General features: G+C 45.3%; 1 protein-coding gene and 1 long non-coding RNA gene across 9 annotated transcripts in view; both read left to right on the top strand.

The window, feature by feature from the left end:
• LOC135908811 (uncharacterized) overlaps positions 1 to 18,249 on the top strand; it is a 683,451-nt gene that overhangs the window by 372,345 nt on the left and 292,857 nt on the right. The window lies entirely within an intron of this gene.
• LOC135908823 (uncharacterized) lies at positions 7,169 to 11,392 on the top strand. The gene is made up of 2 exons (XR_010566449.2): positions 7,169 to 8,651; positions 11,279 to 11,392. It is a non-coding gene; the product is annotated as an uncharacterized lncRNA (long non-coding RNA).

Genomic DNA, 18,249 nt, shown 5'->3' with positions numbered 1-18,249 from the left:
GGTTCCACGTAATTCCTCCTGCTCTCCCATGATTCCTCCTTCTGCAGCTGGCGCAGCAGAACTGTCCCGCCAGGAGATTTTGCAGGACGGATGGCCACCTTCGAAGGTGATACCTGGAACGTTGGGCGGATAGTTCCAATTATTGTTTACATGAACAATCGTATGCATATACGTGCGTCAGATTATCAAAACGTGGTGTTCGAATACTTCTCAAAGAAACCAAAAGTATTAACAGCGTGGATCCCCTCTTTAAAAGGACGAAAGCGGAAAAAAGGTTCGAACATTTGTTTCGTCGAACGCACCTGAATTTCGCTGTTTTGAGAATGGTGTGTAAATTATGTTGTGTGGCTTTTGCGTAATGGTATAAAACTGTGAAAGCGAGCATGTCACCAAAAAATATAGCTCCTAATTCGCAGATATCTCGAGGTCATAGCCATTATTGTTTCTTTAAACATATGCTGTAAACTTTAGTTGCCATATCTTTTCTGGAAAACCAGGACTGTTTGTAGCTTTTTGTTATCCCCATCGTAATTCTTTTAAAGTATAAAATGTGGCGCCTAATCTAAATGCCTACCTGTACAGAACGGAAAGTCAGTCGGTGGATGTAACTGTTCATGCTTTCAAAGCGGGTTCTGCCCAATGACGCGGACAAAGCAGATAAATCTTCTTTGCACGCTCTTTTTACCGGTCGTTTTTCACTCGGAGATCAGCATTGGCAAACTTAAACAAATAAATTAATGTCCCGCATAGCGTTTCTTGTGCATCGTCATCAGCGTGAATGTCATTTCTCATATTTCGAAGCCAGACAAAGAAAAATATTCATTACTCTCGCCCTGCACTACATATAAATGAAGCACATGGTTTTGTCATTGTTCTTCACACCAAATCTTTGTCGTCAGGGTGCCTGCAAACGAGGTCATTAGAGGATAAGCAAAAATATTCGGCGGAGGCGTAGACGTGTAGGCACTATCAGCCCATTGCAAAACCATAACCGCAGATCCTTGCTTCTTTTTGGAACACTGCTATCACGCGACGGCGCCAGCCCACAATCTGTACAGCTACCCTCGGGCTTACGCCGTTCATTTAGGCGTCATCAAGAATATGCCGCTGGCATATGCGGCATTGAGAAAATAGTTCCGACTCAGTGGGAGCGATGTCTTTGTGAAATGATACTCGCTACGTCGTGGTGAAACATGTGTTGCTTCATTTGCACGAATCGCTATACAAGCATGTGAGATTATTGTGCACTCGTTAGAAGGCTAAGTCGGTAGTTTTTTGTTACTGCTTAAGAAACTTATAATCGAAAAAGATCCAATGCAGTGCTATAAAAGCTTCATTAAGAGACGACGTTTCGCTCGATGCTTAAAAATATGATTGCTGAAGATTACCGTTATCTCCTAATCTTTCTTTCGCATTTTTGTGCATAACAATAATGTAGGCGTTCGCTACAAGAAGTTGGGGGAGTTGGTTTGACATGACGATGATGTAAATGCACTTGGAAGACGCGCACAATATGTAACGATGAGGCACAAAAAACGCAACTTTCTTCTCTGTTCGAAAATCCTCTCGTCGCTTATATACCTTTACTGACGTGAAACTTCGCAGGCGCACGGCACTCATCACACATCCAAAAACCAAAGTTCCTTTTCTGTCAACGTCAGGGACGCTACACTCACACATTTTTCTATTTCGTCACACATGCCCTTCGCCTCGGCAATATATGCCTCGTCCATTGATTGTGATTCCGGGCTATGACGCTGCAGCTATAAAATCCGGGATTGCAGGTGCGCTTTTTACTTCATCGTACTCCAGGCGCAATATGTTACTTTTATTTTGATCATCTTTACAGTTCGTCATCAGCACGTGTCGCGTCTCTTTTTCCGTCGTATCTCAAGCTAGACGAGAGCAACGTCGCGCGGACACGTAAACCGGGGCGCTTGCTAACGCGTTCCAACTCGCACGTCCGGTTGGGTCTTTACGGCGTTGCGTGCTTGCTGTGCAGTAGTCTAGTAAACACGGTGGCCTGAAAAAGTCTGCAACGGCGACGACGACCTGGCATCCCGAAGTTGAAATCATATTGTTAGTGTGCTTTCACGACGTGAATTGGGCAAGACTATTAGCGTCGTCTAAGGCCCCGCATCAGCAAGATCTATATCGTTGCGCCGCAAGAATCTCGCTGTCTTGTGTGCTCTCCTGGTGGTGCATGGTTGCATAGCTTCGTTCAGTATGCTTGGACGAAGCTACGGCATTTGTGTAATTAGCAGTGTAAGTGCTTATGGTATGGTTTCTACTGAAAGATTGAATTAACTTCGCACAAAGGGCGGGGTGTCTGCAGCGTTCGGCTTACAAAAAAGAAATTGTTTCATTACTGCGCTCAGGTTAACGCACGTCCCATCTTCTAGTGCCTCCGTGGCTGCTCATGGCGTGGCTGAACTCGGCCCCGCGTTCCCTATTTTTATATAGTATACGGTGCGTGCTGAGGCTAGGTTAGCCCGGTTGGCGGGTGGCTTCGTATCTGCGGTGTTCTCGCGCGCCAAGTTGTATCGAGAGGCAGCAGGAAGGGAAATTCGCTCGCCGCTGCGACTGCTCTTAATCGCGCTAAAGTGGTGGCAGCGAGTGTACGCAGTCATTGAGGGAAATCTGTTCCTGTTTGCCCGCGCGCACCTGGTAGCATGCTTGGTAATTTAATTATCAACTGAAGGGCGGCTGTAATTTATGCGCCTGATGAATTTACAAACCTTGCTTCGTGGAGTCCTCCAATACTTTGCCATCGCTACCCGTGCCTTGCTTTCCGGGCAAAACTGCGGCTTCTTCTGACATGTCTTTTGATAAAGCCCACGAATCTATGGAAAGGTTCGCAACAATCGCTGTGGTGACCCACCGCGGAGACCTAGCAGCTATTGCATTGCGCTGCTCAGCACGAGGTCGCAGGCTCGATTCCTAGCCGCATCGGCTCCATTTCGATGCGAGCGAAATGCAGATGCGCCCGTGTACCATGCATTAGGTGCATACTAAGAACCCCAGGCATTCAAAATTATTCGCGGGTTTCCCACTACGGCATGGTTCATAACGACATAGTCGTTAACGCACGTGAAACCCCAGAATGTGCTCTAAAACTGGTACACCGCAACGCGTAAAGGAAGGAACAAGCCGAGCCGTCCAGATGAAGTAAAAGAGCGCTTACTTCCAACTGGTTTTACTGGCAGACTGCACGAAATATACAGCCACAAGAAAGCTTCAAGCTATGTCGTCATGACACGTCACAAAACGCCACACTGAGAAAAGACCTCCCCATCGTAAATCACAGAACGCGCACATCTGTCATGCCCGGTTCAACTGGCTAAGAAGTCTAACTTGCTGTGAAGATAGGCACGAAGATGGCGCGCCAACAAACGCGCTGCCAGGCCTTGCTATGAGTTTGGCTTCAATATTACCCGGCCTAAGTTGTGATTGGTGTTTTTCAGCACTTCACACTAATGAAAATTTGGCTTACATGTACAGTCGCGATAGCGAATTCCCAAGTGTCCCTGAATAGCGCGCTGCACGTTATAATCATGCTCTTTTAGCATTTTATGAAGGCAGTGACCAGTTTGTCCTATATATGTCTCGTCCCACATGACAGTGGAATTGAATAAGCTACTCCAACAACGCAACACCGAAAACGCTTCTTGGGCATGGTGCAACAGTTAGTGGCGCGCGGATGGAGTGTATTTACTGCCTTACAGAGCCTGCGTAGCTTATTCGGGGCGGAAAACACTAGTTCCACGCTAACCTTTCGCCCAATCTTTTTTTTTTATTTGTGGAAGACGGTATGCAAAAATAGTATGACTACCGGTCTTTTTCGTTCGTTATTTCTTTGTTGGGCCTCTGAGTTACTGTCCTTCTTTATCTCCTTGAATAGCTTTACAGCTTTAGCTGACAGCAGTGTAGCCGGGTACCTGGCGCACAAAAGCCGATCAACTTGAGCTGCCAAACTGCGCTGCATGGCACGAAGACAGGATTTCCTCAAGGCATTGCTGAGACAAATATTAGTCCTCCTTCGCTTAAACAGCTGAGAATGGGCTGAGCCCTATGAAAAAACGGGTTTTCCACTTCTTGGTTCGCGCATCCTAGACACATGGTCACGTGAAATAAGTAAATTGAGCTCTAAGAATTGTAAGCTGTTGCCAGTTGGCATCGCATGAGTTAACACAAGCTGATGAGAGCAAATGCTTATTTCGTCCGATGTGTGCTGGAAAGCGGCGTTGCTGCAATCTACAAGGATGAAAAAATCATCTAGAAGACGGCATACTTTGACAACGCTTCGATTAACTTCCATACTCAATAGCAGCCGGTCATGATGAGCAAGGTAGATGTCACTTAGGACAGTGGCCAGACATGACCCAGAGCACACACTAGCGTTTTGAGAGTAGTTCAGGTCGTTAAAAGACAGAAAAGCGGATTTTAGGTAAAACGACAAAAGTTGAATAAGGCTGATGTTATGAACATAGTGCGATTCTGGAAAGCTGCGGCACCAAAGTAATCGATGGCGCCATAAACACACTGCAATAACTTGTAGCCGTATTTGTAAAAGAGCACAGCAATTTTGCCGTTACAAAATTTGGGCGCCGCGATTAGGAATTGTTTTTTCGCAGGTTTCCCATAGACAGGCGTCTAAGGCAAGTGGCGTCTTTGACAATTTCGCTCATAAAAGGAGTAAAGGCGAGAGCAAAACTATTTCTATTCATCACCACTCGTACATATGCGAGGACCTCCTGACGCCTGAAGCACAAGAGGGAAACTAATCGTCATAATGTAATTTCGACGCGCCAACTTTCTTGTTGGTCGGCGCAGTACACGACAATACACGCAGTCTTGACTATGGTGCGCACTTATAGTATAAATTAGGTGCCGTATAATGGTTTCTATCGACCGTATACGTTGGGAATGCTCGAAAATTATTCTTTTAATATGTAGCTCCAGAAACATAGAAGGTGTGTGCCTGCGTATCCTCGATGAAACCTTTTCAGGCATGGCCCAGGCAGGCAGCGTGCACTACTGATTGCATTTTGGCGCTAGTTCCAGAGTGGAACACGGTGGCCGCCCACCTTCGCACGCTACCAGCTTGGTCTCCGCAATGAAGTTTATTCACTCGCTCCAGATTGAAAATTAAAGCTCTTAATAAACTAACCTTATCGCAGCAGTTGCATCGCACGAAGCTTTCTTTTTGCACGTAATGTCGATAGCAAAGCTTTTCGTGATGCGATTGCGCCGAAAACGTTGAGCTTAATCACAATGCTCAGTGTGGAACTAGTTGTAAAATGCTTTGGATGAACGGCTAAAGAGGGCAATTAAGAACTGCAGGCTGTGTGCCTGGGTCTAGGTCTAAAAAAGGATTACTCGTGAGACTCACGTAACTTTATATGTCTTCAGCAGATATAAGAATTAGTTCGGCGGTTTCTTTAAAATTGTCGTTATTGTGTTCCACACTGTACCTTCAGCATTACGCATTAACGTTACGATGAGGATGCACGCATGAGGAGCGTGCCATCTTCTCGGAAAAAGCTTGCTCGCTCATATGGAAAACCAGGCACACAAATAAGTTCATCCGAAAAAGCGCCACTGGGACGCATTACCTGTAATTTTTGCTGGCGTGCCTCTTGTGGCGTGACACAATGTAGCGGTCGTCATCTCTTTTTTCTTATTCCTGTAGTAAGAAGCTACCAAATCTATTTCAAGCTGTGTTATACATATTTTTCTACAATCATTACATTTTTGAAGCTTCAATCTCCTGTGTAGAAAAGCATTTAACCAATATGTATTTGTCCTCGCGGACTATTTCTTGTGCTGTTTTGCCTCTTTTTTTTTACTTTTCCTTCGTTAGTATCGGAATAAAGAATTTTAGCCACCTTATACCATAAGCACTACAACTGTTTTGACATTGCGGTGAGTGAGCGAGCGTGATCGTTCTTCTCGCTGCTGCGCCCAGAAAACAAAGCGGTCCAAGATATGTGTGCAGTGTTTTGCCATGATAACATTGCCTCAAGAGACGCATTATGCGCATTGGTGGCATCAAGTGACCACGTTTCTTTCTTTTTTGGGGGCTCATCCAACATTTCTTTGTTTTTTCTCTCTCCAACGATGCCCTAAGGTAAGTGCCACTTCGGTGGCACTCTTGTTATAGCTTAACATTAATTTCACCAAAAAATCTACCATGGCATTAGTTCTGTGTGTTGGGCTCATTGCCAGCACACATCACTAAACATGTTCCTACTCAAGAAAAACTGCCAATAAAATGAACATTTGCCTGGCAACTAATCTAATATATTTAAACAGCCTCGTTGGAAATTTCGCGGTACCGCAAGATCCTGACTAAACAAGTCAGCATCTTTCACACACCTCTCCTGAAACAGAACACGTAATTTTCAGTATTTGCTCTGAGGACTAGAACCAGCAAAATTACACTTTTTCGTATTAGTCAGCGCCTGCACGTTTCTGAAAGAACACTTTTAGCTGCAGCTCGAGACTCGACGTAAAGGTTTGTTTGCTCCTCGGCGCAAGGTTCGAGTTCCGTGAGGCACGTACGACCTGCAGAACTAAACTCGGAGCGTCATTGCTAAAGACCAGAAAACGAAAAGAGCAACCGGAAAATAAATAAATAAATGCCTCAGAAAAACGTGCTGAACGAAGGCACCGAGACTAACACCCAGGCTTGCCGCAAATTATATACGACGCATCAGCCCACCGGACATGAACAACGAGCGTTATGACGGCGGCGAGCCTGCGAGAGCTTTTTGCGCGGCGTTGGTTGGAAGGAGCGGTCCTCGACGGTCTAGCCAATAGTGTGCACTGAAGAAATCCAAGCGTCGTCAGTTTGACTTCATCAGAGTCGAGACTTGGGATGGTATAACCCCTATGAAAATGGCCATTGCCTTTATGTTTCCTTTATGTTTCCTTCTTGTGTCCTATGTGACCTTTATGTTTCCTTGTCCTTTGTGTGACCTCCAGGATGTGAACTTTGTGTGTACTACGTGTTTACTCATCCTAACGTATACCTCGAAGAAGTTACCTTTATTATGCCTCTAGGATGTGTCCTTTATGTTTACGGCAGGATGTTAACTGGATGTGCACTATGTGTTACCTGAGTGTACACTTGAGTGCACATGTAGGTAACATAGAGTGCACATAACAACTGTCTTTACATATAATATAGGCAGATCTATCTGTACTGTGTGACAGGCATTGATACACTCAGCAGAGTCATTGTAAGTACTAAATCTTGACTTATGCTTTCATTTGGTCCAAGAAAACAACCCTTATTATAATTCTTGTAGGATGTGTCCTTTGTGTTTACGGCAGGATGTTACCTAGGTGTGCACTTCAGTACACACGTAGGTAACATAGAGCATATAGTGGGCGAGTTGGTTACGATTCATCGTACCTTTAGCAACAGCGCAAAAGCAACGCGGAAACAAGGAACACTCCGAAGAAACAGCGCCGTCTTGTTGTGTTTCTTCCTTTTGTCCGTGTCGCTTTCGCGCTGACCACAAGTACGAGTAACTGCTGTGTCGATATTAGCACGCGTAGAAGCAGGGCAGCGCGGATCCCGTAAATGCTTGCTTGGGCGTACAACTGAACAATTTATAATTGTGAGTTGGCTAAGTATGAAAGTTGTGTGCGGAGTATGGCCGTATTTGATTACGCGAGCATGCAAGCAGTACGCCTGTTTCACTTTGGCCGAAATTCCGCTGCCGCTGCAAGCCAGCTATCGCCACATTTTGTCGCCTTCATTCCTTACGCTACGAGCAAATATGGTGCCACCTATGCAAGATAAAGCCTGACATTCTCAAAAACACGCCACTGGGCACCATAAGAAGCGTGTATATGTGTGGCAATTCCGAATTTCTGATCGGTAGGCGTCACAGCTCTCGCGGCTGCCCGCACACCGTGCGCCATCCCAAGCGACGGAACAGCACATGATGCGCGCTGATTGGCTCGTGTCCGCCGACAAACCACAGGACAAGCGTTCGCGCATAGTTCGTCTAAAATCTCTGCATATACTTTAAAAAAACAAGGCAGCGCACCAAGACACTTTAAAATCAATAATTTGTGTTTAAATACCAGCCTTCCTTCCAGCAACGACGTTTTTAAATCTCGAAGGCCGTGCTTTTCCAAAATGCACGCCCTAAAGAAAAATGTAGATCTCGGAGGCTAAATTCACGTTTTAACCGCAGTGCGGCGCTGCCGCAGTGTAACGGTTGACGGTGAGCTGGGTCACGTTGTTTTGCTGTGAGCGGTGAGAGTGTTCGTTACACAGTAATTTAATCATATTTTCGAAGTGCCTAAACAAACTGTGATCCGTACCGTGTGCATTAACCATCAGGAAACCTCTGGACTCGTGTAACGCCATTAGTTCGCCTTATGTTTCGTGTGATACGCCAGTGTCTTGTGTACTACAGCACCCGTGCGAGCGGCCTTTGTTCTCGCCTGTCCGCGTTCGCTCGTGGAATACCTGATACTGTGGCTTCGAATTATGGTGCGTGAAAGAATTTGTTGACAGTTGTGCTTTCGTGCGCTGGTGTTCATCGGCGATTCAACAGTGTTCGCGCTGGAAAGAGTGTCGTCGCGTGGTGCCTGCGAGACGAAGAAGCCGTTTGCTGACCACATTGAAGGTAAGCAGATCTGACGCTTGCGCGCATTCTCGCAGCTTTTGGTTCATGTAGTAAGCTTTGTGGAACGACAACAGAACACTTTCTGAGCGTACGTTGACCATGTTGCTGTGCACATTTAGCAAAGCGTTTCACGAGGGGAGTTTCCGTGAAATGTATCATTTCTTACCGCTTACTTGCTGGTAGTTCTGAGCTTAGTGTCACACATTACTTCCCCCCTCTTCTTCGGCTTCTGGATTGGATTGGCGCGGCTCGCTACGTGCTTGCGCGCGCTTTTCCGAGCGCAGATTGGTGTGCGCCTGGTTTCTGCACTAGGCTGTTATGCGATCGCTTTTTCGAGCGTACATTGATGTGAGCCTGGTTTCTGCACTAGGCTTTTGCACGATCGCCTGCTTTTTGCACTGGGCTTTCAAAAGGCGAAGTGAGCGTCGCTTACTGCAGGCGGCAAGTGATTTGGGTCACGTACTGCGTGAGCAAAAACATAGGCACGTGGCTCATGAAGGAGATGACCGGCGACTTGCTTAATCTGTCGGACCATGTCATCGCCGACTGGAGGAACTACGCTCGTGAGGTCGTGCGGGACGAGCTGCTGGCGCGACCCCCACTCGGTGGCCCCTTGAGGATTGTGCAAATTGATGAATGCCTCCTTCGCGGCAAGCGAAAATACAATCGAGGCCGCCTGATGACGGGCGACAACGTTCCGCCGAGCCGCCAAAATTACGGCGGCATTGCAGATCGTGGACCATGGGTATTCGGCATGATCTGCGTGACCACCGGGGAGCTCCGACTATTCAAGGTCGACCGACGAGACGCGGCGACGCTAGGCCCCATTATTGCAGCCAACGTTGAACCGGGAACCACCATCCACAGTGATGAATGGGCCCCATACAACTGCATCCCGAACTTGGTGGTGGCTAACGGAGCAAGACTGAATTTGCAATGGGAGGCTGTTAACCACAGCATGAACTTTGTAGACCCAATCACGGGCGCTCACACCCAGAAAATCGAAAGCTACTGGCAGAAGGTGAAGCGCTACCTCGACTCCGCCGGCTACAGGGTGACTCTACAGCTTCTCGAGTCGCACCTGATATGGCTATGGTGGGCATCGATTAATGGGCACATGCGCTGCAAGGACTCGTTTCTGCGTTTATTAGAAGCGATCGCACGGCGCTACCCAGTGTGACATAGTAATGGAAAATAAAGCGCACTTTTCTGACCCTTTGCTTTTGTATGAATGTTTCCCGGCATTGCTGCGCGCTTCCATACACGGTAGGCCCGCGGCGCTGCACTTCCGCAGTAAGCGACGCTCACTTCGCCTTTTGAAAGCCCAGTGCAGAAACCAGGCTCACATCAATCTGCGCTCGAAAAAGCGATCGCATAACAGCCTAGTGCAGAAACCAGGCGCACACCAATCTGCGCTCGAAAAAGCGCGCGCAAGCACGTAGCGAGCCGCGCCAATCCAATCCAGAAGCCAAAGAAGAGGGGGGAAGTAATGTGTGACACTAAGTTCAGAACTACCTACTTGCTTTATGGAGTGATGTGCTACCACCGCCGATTGTTGGGACTTAATGGGCAAATATTTACGTAAACGCTGAAAGTTACTGTTTTCTCGGTAGTTTCCCGGCAAGAAATTCTTCCGTAGATATGAATTTCCGCAAGTTACGTTTGTAATGCATGTTGATGTGTCACGGGCATCGCGAGTTGGCACGCGACTGCGATGTTTGACACTTGAACAGGTATTAGCTTGTGTGAAGATTACTTTATTGATAGTGTTCAGATTGAAGTGCAGCTTCGCGAGAACTTGTCTGCATTGTTTGTGTTCTTCGACGTGCTCGTGTATTTGTCTTCTATATTGTAGGGCAAATGTAGACCGACATTACAACAGCGAAATTTCTTTTTAATCGAGGCATCTCAATCAGACGCTCGTTTTCATTAATATTTTCATCCGAAGAACGGGATGTGAGTTCCTGCGATTGTTAAAGACAGTGGTTTGTAGCACTGCCTAATAAGGGATGCGATTTTCTTGCGATGCTTTGCGCTCGATGTTTGCCACTCTTATAACCCACCTTTCACGGCTGGCTGTTATAGTTAATAACGATAGCGGAATGTCGGTCAGATCAATGAGCAAAGGAGCAGCATCGGAAAAGGGATCGCTACAAAATCGCGGTCTAGGTTTTAGACCCTTCGTAATCGATTGTTCATTTGATTTACTAGATCTTTAAGTTTTGGTGATAATTTCCCATGTAGTCTGATGTTTGCGGCTGGTTTTATTCCCGCCTGAATTTTACCATATAACAGTGTAACCACTTGAGATATAACTACGAGACATCTGTACAAGCAGGCACACAAAGATTTCTTGGCCAGTTGCCTACTCCTATAGGTCATGTACTACTTAGCAGCTGCTGCAGAAATGTTTAAAAAAATTTGTGAGCAATTTAATACCTGAGTGGACTGGCAGCTCAGTCTCTTTCAAACAATTAGTTAAAAGCTTCTGTGTTGCCCTGATGTTTTTATGATCTGTTTTTGACTTCTCCACGTTTCTTCGCTGTGTGCATACAGGCCAGGCTGTTCTTGCTTAAATGAATATTTTTGAATAAGTGAAAAAGATTGGCTTTTGTTTTGTTTTTCAGGTGCCTTGTGAGCTCTCACCCAAGCAACACATTCCAGAGGTCTGCTGTGAGCAGACGTGGCAAACTGAAGTAACATTCAGATAGTCCAATAAACTGTTCGTAGTTTCAGACAAACTTTTGCAAAGTATAGTCAAAACTTTCTTTTAAAAGTGCAAGCACTGATCCAACCTGATCTTTCCATCCAAACATTACATATTATATTAGTCACAAAGACATAACTAGAACAGCAGCACTGCAGTGAGGAACGTACAGTGGTTCTCCAAGTGTTATACTGAAATAATCTATGAAGGCTAATTAGTTTGCAATTTTAGAACAAATTGTCATGAATTTCTGTGCCATAGCAGAGTTTCAATCCATGCGCTGCATCATGTAGGGAACAGTAACCTTACAATGAAAACCAATGCAAAACGTTTTAACTCAGGAAAAATTTATAAATATAAAATGTGTACACGGAACTCTTCATCTATGCATGTCTACGTAAAATACAGGATTTAGTCACTGCGGCCACATAAAGGATGCATAAAGGTAGGACACACGAAGGAAACATAAAAGCAGTGGCCAAATTTCAACATGGAGGAAACATAAAGTACGGTAACATAAGGGATACATAAAGGGAGGACACACGAAGGAAACATAAAAGCAGTGGCCAAATTTCAACATGGAGGAAACATAAAGTACGGTAACATAAGGGATACATACAGGGAGGACACACGAAGGAAACATAAAAGCAGTGGCCAAATTTCAACATGGAGGAAACATAAAGGATATTTCCTCATGTGAACTGCGGGAAACATACAGTAAACATAAAGGACATAACCATTTTCATAAGGGAATGTAAGGATTCCTTTCGCTCGATTCTATTCCTTCGTTATCCCCCACTGCTCACGACCGGCCAATCTCGTTGGGTGGAACATCACTCATTCAATGACGAACTGCCAGAAGGAGTAACATTGGAATAGAGTATTTACACTTTACTCTTTCATTTTTGATTTTTTCCTCCTTTTTCATTTTCTGGCATACCACTTCGCCTTCTTTATCGCCGGTATCCGCAACTCGCTGCGACGGTTGACGAGAAATGTATGTAATCAAACTAAAAGCTTCAGGAAACTGCAGCCTCTCAAGTCAAATTTTACAGCGCAGCCGTGCGCAAGGGCAGTCGCGAATTTACTGCCAGCTGCAGGCGTTGTTTAATTTAACGCAATTCTGGAATTCAGGGGAGACATCTGCGCGAGCACCCGCACAACGAGGCTTGTGGACGTCTTTCTAGAACCACCTAATGCACATTTCATTGAACACAAGGTAAGATTATAACGCGTAAGGAAAACAAATGCTACAAAAATTCTGAGAATTGTCTGCTGATGTGAAAGCATTCTTTAACTATACTGTAAGGAAAGTTTAAACCCTTTGGTGTGTATATTTGCCACACAACAATAATCGTCATCTGTCTTGCCCGCATTTCCTTTTTTTGAAAACGCTGCGCTCGTTACTTTCCTGTCGAGAATGCTTTGTCGTGATGATAATGCGCATGCCGTTCGTGACTTGGAAGTACCGGGCTCGCAACGTTAAAAAAAAGGGGGGGAATGCAGGCAGGACAGATGACGTTTGTTGCTGTGGGGCAAATATGCACTCCAAATGGTGTAAACATATTTAAAGGGTAAGCTGCTGCTTCATATTTGCTTACTTATCATCTAGCTTATGTCTGTCTAGTCGTCACTATTACTATTACACTTTTCTAACGATTACATTGTTAACTACACCAATTACGCACTTACTTTGCACACATACTGTGTCGAGTTGGAATGCCGCAACAACAGGTGTTTTTCTTTCTGTGACACCACAGTTCTTTTTATTCTCCGTTTTTTTGTCATGACCTCGACATAGCGACGGAAACATCACTAAGCATTTTTTTTAAAGCTACCAATCATCTACTATTACACTATCATCACATATACCAAGCAGCTGCTCCATCAATTTTCACAGAAGCTGTATACCTATTACCCCAATGCATTTATTGTGTGCGTCGGCAAGAAACTGAACCAGTCAACGCAAGAGGCGCGCGCCGCGCGCGCAGCTTGGTTCCTTGCAGCACCACAAGATGGTGCTCACCTCAACGCATCCGTGTTGTTTCTTTCACGTGGGTGGCGGCAATGGATAAGAAAACTGCCATAAGTAAAATTTTAAGAGCAAAACACTAAATCAGGAAAGAAACAATTTACGATAACTCAATGGGAAGCTCATTACTTTCGAAGCAAGATCAGGATTCCTTAGAACACGAACCTATAAAGCGAAATATAAGAAGGAAGAAGAACCATGTGCTTGCTGCGGCAAAGCTAGGGAAAGAATGGAGCATGTTTTTATTAGAATGTGAAGAAAGCCCAGCGGTCGACTTAGGCAACACTGGAATCCTTGAAGCCCTTGGGTTCAGCGAAAGCAGGGCGAAAGTAAACATGTCTGCAATAGACAGTAGTAAGAGGCGATAGGAAGATTGGTGAAAGAAAAGTAGGGAAACGAAAAAGAAAACGGAGACGTACGAAAACAAAGTTTCCAATAGGGGGTCAGAAGTTTTGTTATGGGAATTCATCGTGGGTTTGTTTTTCTTTTGTAACCTATATAGGTAGGACATTAGGTACCATATCAACGAGAACGCGTTTGCACAAACCACCACACCATTCCAAAGTGGAAGCTCGTAACATCCGTCCATCAATCCGTGGCAGTAGCTGCACCGGGCATGCGGAGGAAATAAAACGAAAAACCAAAAATCTCGGCTTCGCGCGTAGCGCTCGCCGCAAGGGTTTCCCGGCAGAGATTATTCGCCTAGCAAGATATGACTCATCTTTTCATAGCGTTCTTGTGAGCCACGCACAGTTAGGACGCCTGAAGAGCAGCACGAATAGGATGCGTGACGAAAGCAAAAGCAACGGCGTCACGCTGAGACTCGGCAGGACTCATTTCAAGGCTAAGTGTCATTGGTCTATCGGAACAGGTGATACCAGAGCTTCGCTAGCTAACCACCTTGGCAGAGTGGATTCGAGCCCAATTTTTAATACTCCGAGAATCCCAAAGCTTACGTCTATGCACGCACATCAGTAGTGCGGAAAATGAAGCTTTCAAGGAGGCATGAAATGACCAGTTATCTATTTTGTTTTCATTGTCCATTCCTACCTTATCAATTCTAAAGCTGTCAATCACCTACATTTAATCTATAAACGATTAAATGGTTTAATCTGTCAATTATTCATCTATTTTGTAGATGAAGGGTGCGACACTTTTCGCGTTACAGAGAGGTTTTGCTGGGGAACTCGCCGAAGAATGTTTACGCATTAGAAACTCATCGCGTCCGCAATGAATTCAGCACCACGTGCAGCGTATGGCTCTTCGAAAGTCCACATGCATCCCTCACTGAGTGAGTGGCCAGGTGTGCAGCTCTTTCACTTCACTTCAGTTTTTATTTTCTTAAAGACCCCTCAATGGGGGTATTACATGAGGGGTGGGGTTTACGAATGTTCATTTTAATTAGTGGCCACACGAGTTCGATGAAGAATATTAGTATTAAGCTTATGAGCAAACGTTTGACAGCTGATTTCAGATATGTGACGGGGCAGGCCGTTCCAGTCGGTTGATGATCGGCAAAAGAAGGATGCAGAGAAGGGTGTAGTTCGGCTGCATGGACGGGTTACTTGCAAGGAATGCCCTGTGCGCAGGGAATGGCGAGGCGGTGGGGCCAACACATATGGTGCATGATGGAGCGAACTGTCATCAAACTTGTCAAAGAGGATTGACGAATCAATGCGACGTCGGGATGATAGCGTGTTTAAGGCGGACTGTGCTTTTAGTAGTGATACGCTAGTGTTGTAAGAATACGAAGAATGAATGAATCTTGCCGCACGATCCTGAATTTTTTTCAAGTGCACTTGATAAGGTAAGTTTGATGTGGTGACCAGATGGGGGATGCGTATTCAATTTTCGAACGTACGAGCGTCTTGAATGCTAGTACTTTGACGTGTTGCAGTGCGTGACGCAGATGGCGTTTTAGGAATCCCAGTGTTTGGTTAGAGGAGGCAGTAATGCGCGTTACATGAGCAGACCAGTCTAAGTCGTATGAAAGGGTGACGCCGAGGTATTTAAATGTGTCCACTTTTTCTAAAGTAGTATCAGTAATATTATACGGCGAGTATAAGGGCTTATAATAGTGATTCATAACTCATAATGCAGTGATAAATCCTGGAACGCGCCGAAAGGTTCTCTCAGCTTAGCCTACGGCATGCTGCATGTAACAACGGGTCTGCTCTCCCTTGGATGCCTGTGCTCTGTGCTGCCTCAGCGCACTGCACCGGGCTTTGAAAGGAGACGAGCAGCGTCTCTCTCGGAGATGAACTCGGAGAGACGCCTTCTTTCCGCGTCTTCAAACGACTCGATCTAAAAGCGGGCCGTCGTCTTGAGCTCTTGTCGGACCTTTATGTATATATATATATATATATATATATATATATATATATATATATATATATATATATATATATATATATATATATATATATACATCAATGCAGATACACCGAGCAAACCTTGGGCAGGCAACACGTCGAAATCGCGGGTCAAGATGTGATGACGCCTGCGAGTGCCGGAGATGGAAGCTTCGTTTTCGCAACCCCTGTGCTGAGAGCGTTATGGCCGCGATCCTTACCCGAAGCAGAGCCACTCGAAAATGTCTCGCTGGGAAGCAGTCGACTGGTCGGGACACGCTTGCGCAAAGATGAGACCTGGCTTTCGGAGCCACATGTGGCTACACGCAAAGGGCACTTCGCCGTCTAAATATTCTTTCTGATTCTCGGCCCAATATTTTATCTTGAATTTCACTGTCACCGAAGAACTAGCCGCTCTCCAATTTTCTTTGACAAAAATAGTAGCTTTGCGTTTCTTTCGGAAGAATATTGCAGCCACGTGCTCGATCGGCCTTTGACAATTATTTATATGGCTATGCATCACCTTCTTGATTTTGGAATTCTTTTGGTATTCATTATTTAGTGGGTTGGTTTGTTAGTTCATGTCATTAGTTTAGCTAGCTATTTAGACAGTTTAGTTAGTTACTTAGGTAGTTTTTTAGTTAGTTAATTAGTTGGTTCTCAATAGCAGAAGCGCGCTAAAGGAGATTGTGTATCAGAAAACATAAGAGAGATATTATTTCAAAATGATGGGACAGTATTGCTTGCAGATACGGTATAGAGGCGATCCCAGCTAGACGCTGCTCTTCTTGGCATGGAAGACTATGAATGGCGATTGGTGCGGCAGCTTGAGATGTTGGCCTTTACTTTGCAGTTAAGGCGAGATCAGAATTTGAGATCGGTGTTCTGAGGACTACTATTTTCTGTTGTCATAATTCAAATGATAGATCTTGTGCAAATGAAGTTGTACGATCTTTTGCTTTACTTTATATTAGGGAAGTCAAGCTGTATTTCTAGGGAAGCTAAATTCCCAATGCGGGAATAATATAAATTCATGGAACAACTGGTGCGGGTATGGATGGCTTGAAGCGATTAGAAGTGCAAAGCGGCGATTCCAAATGAATGCAGCATGTCCACTCTGGTTGCGACGAGCAGCTTCTCCGGCAGCAGTTTTACTGAAACAGCAGCTTGCGAGAAGTTGTGACGAAAGAAGACTAGCATGCGATTGTATTGTATTTTAGATTCCATTCCCAGCCACGATGGCATAATGAGCTTGCATTGAAGATTGTCAGTGATCTGACAACCGAGGTATTTATAAAGATTAAAAACTCTAATATAGGATGGATAGCTGCATGCAGAACAAGGGCAGTGCGATTATAGCACTAGATATGCGCATTACTTTTGATTTATTGACATTTAGTTGTACGAGCAATTTGAAACACCCTGCTTGCATGGGCTCAGTCTGAAGGGGGGAGGGGGGAGAGCAAAGATGTGTCGTGTGGGTTATCTCCCGGTAAACCACAGAATAATCAACAAAAAACTTATGTTGTGAGGAGACAGAGTTAGGAAATTCTAAAATGTTGCTCCGGACCTCCACGAAAATGTTACGCGGAAGTATGTAGACGGAACGATATATACAAATATATTGACAAGCAGATACGATGCACTGGCTTAGAGGCAGCAATAGGCGCTAGCTAAGAGATGATTGTTGTCTTCATGCGCCTGCGACTGACAAACATGGACACACCGGCTGCTCGTAGGGCACTGCAAGTACTAGGCACGTTGAATCCAGTGCTTGAAAGCTTCGCATGGCACCGCGGCCCGCCTCTCGCTACCCTTTCACAAGCAAGTCAAGAAAGCATCTCTATTGCAGTAGAATGCTCGGGGCCTCAAATAGGGAATTTCAGCTTTGAGACACTTTGTCATCAAAATACGTTTTCCCTTCCTTGTAATTTGCTCACCGAACGTGCGAAATATCATAAGCATTTCTGGCTATGAGGCATTCATGTCCTCTACCTGTGGTAATGTCAGCAAGGGCATTTAATATTAGATGTGATCTGACATACGCCTTGCACCCAGTCCCGCCTCACGACAAGAACCAGTACGTTTGTTTAATTGTAAACGCGAAGGAGCTTACGTTCACTATTGTTGTTTACATTGCTCATTCAAGTCGCTTTGACTCCAAACGACTGCATGACGTGTCATCAGTGACACCCGGCCCTACGATTCTTATCGGAAATTTTAGCGCCCGCGATCCGCTTTGGGGGAGCTTGAAGATAGACTCAAGGGGAAGGAGACCAGCATGCTTCGCCATGCAGCACAATCTTTATAGCCTCAACGATGATAATCCGACATACTTGCGAAGGCTTACATACAGGAGCTGCCTCGATTTGACTCTGGCCTCCCGGCGTCCGGAAAAAAAAAGAAACGTGCAATGGTTTCCACACATCGAATCACGTGGAAGTGACGATGTTCCTTCATATCTGAAGATCAAGGGACTATTTAAATACTCTTTCACGACTTTCCAAC

Source organism: Dermacentor albipictus, chromosome 1 (genome assembly GCF_038994185.2).
Source record: "Dermacentor albipictus isolate Rhodes 1998 colony chromosome 1, USDA_Dalb.pri_finalv2, whole genome shotgun sequence".
NCBI classification, from domain to species: domain Eukaryota; kingdom Metazoa; phylum Arthropoda; class Arachnida; order Ixodida; family Ixodidae; genus Dermacentor; species Dermacentor albipictus.
Note: the sequence above shows the minus strand (reverse complement) of the source record. Positions and strands in the feature narration are given on the sequence as shown.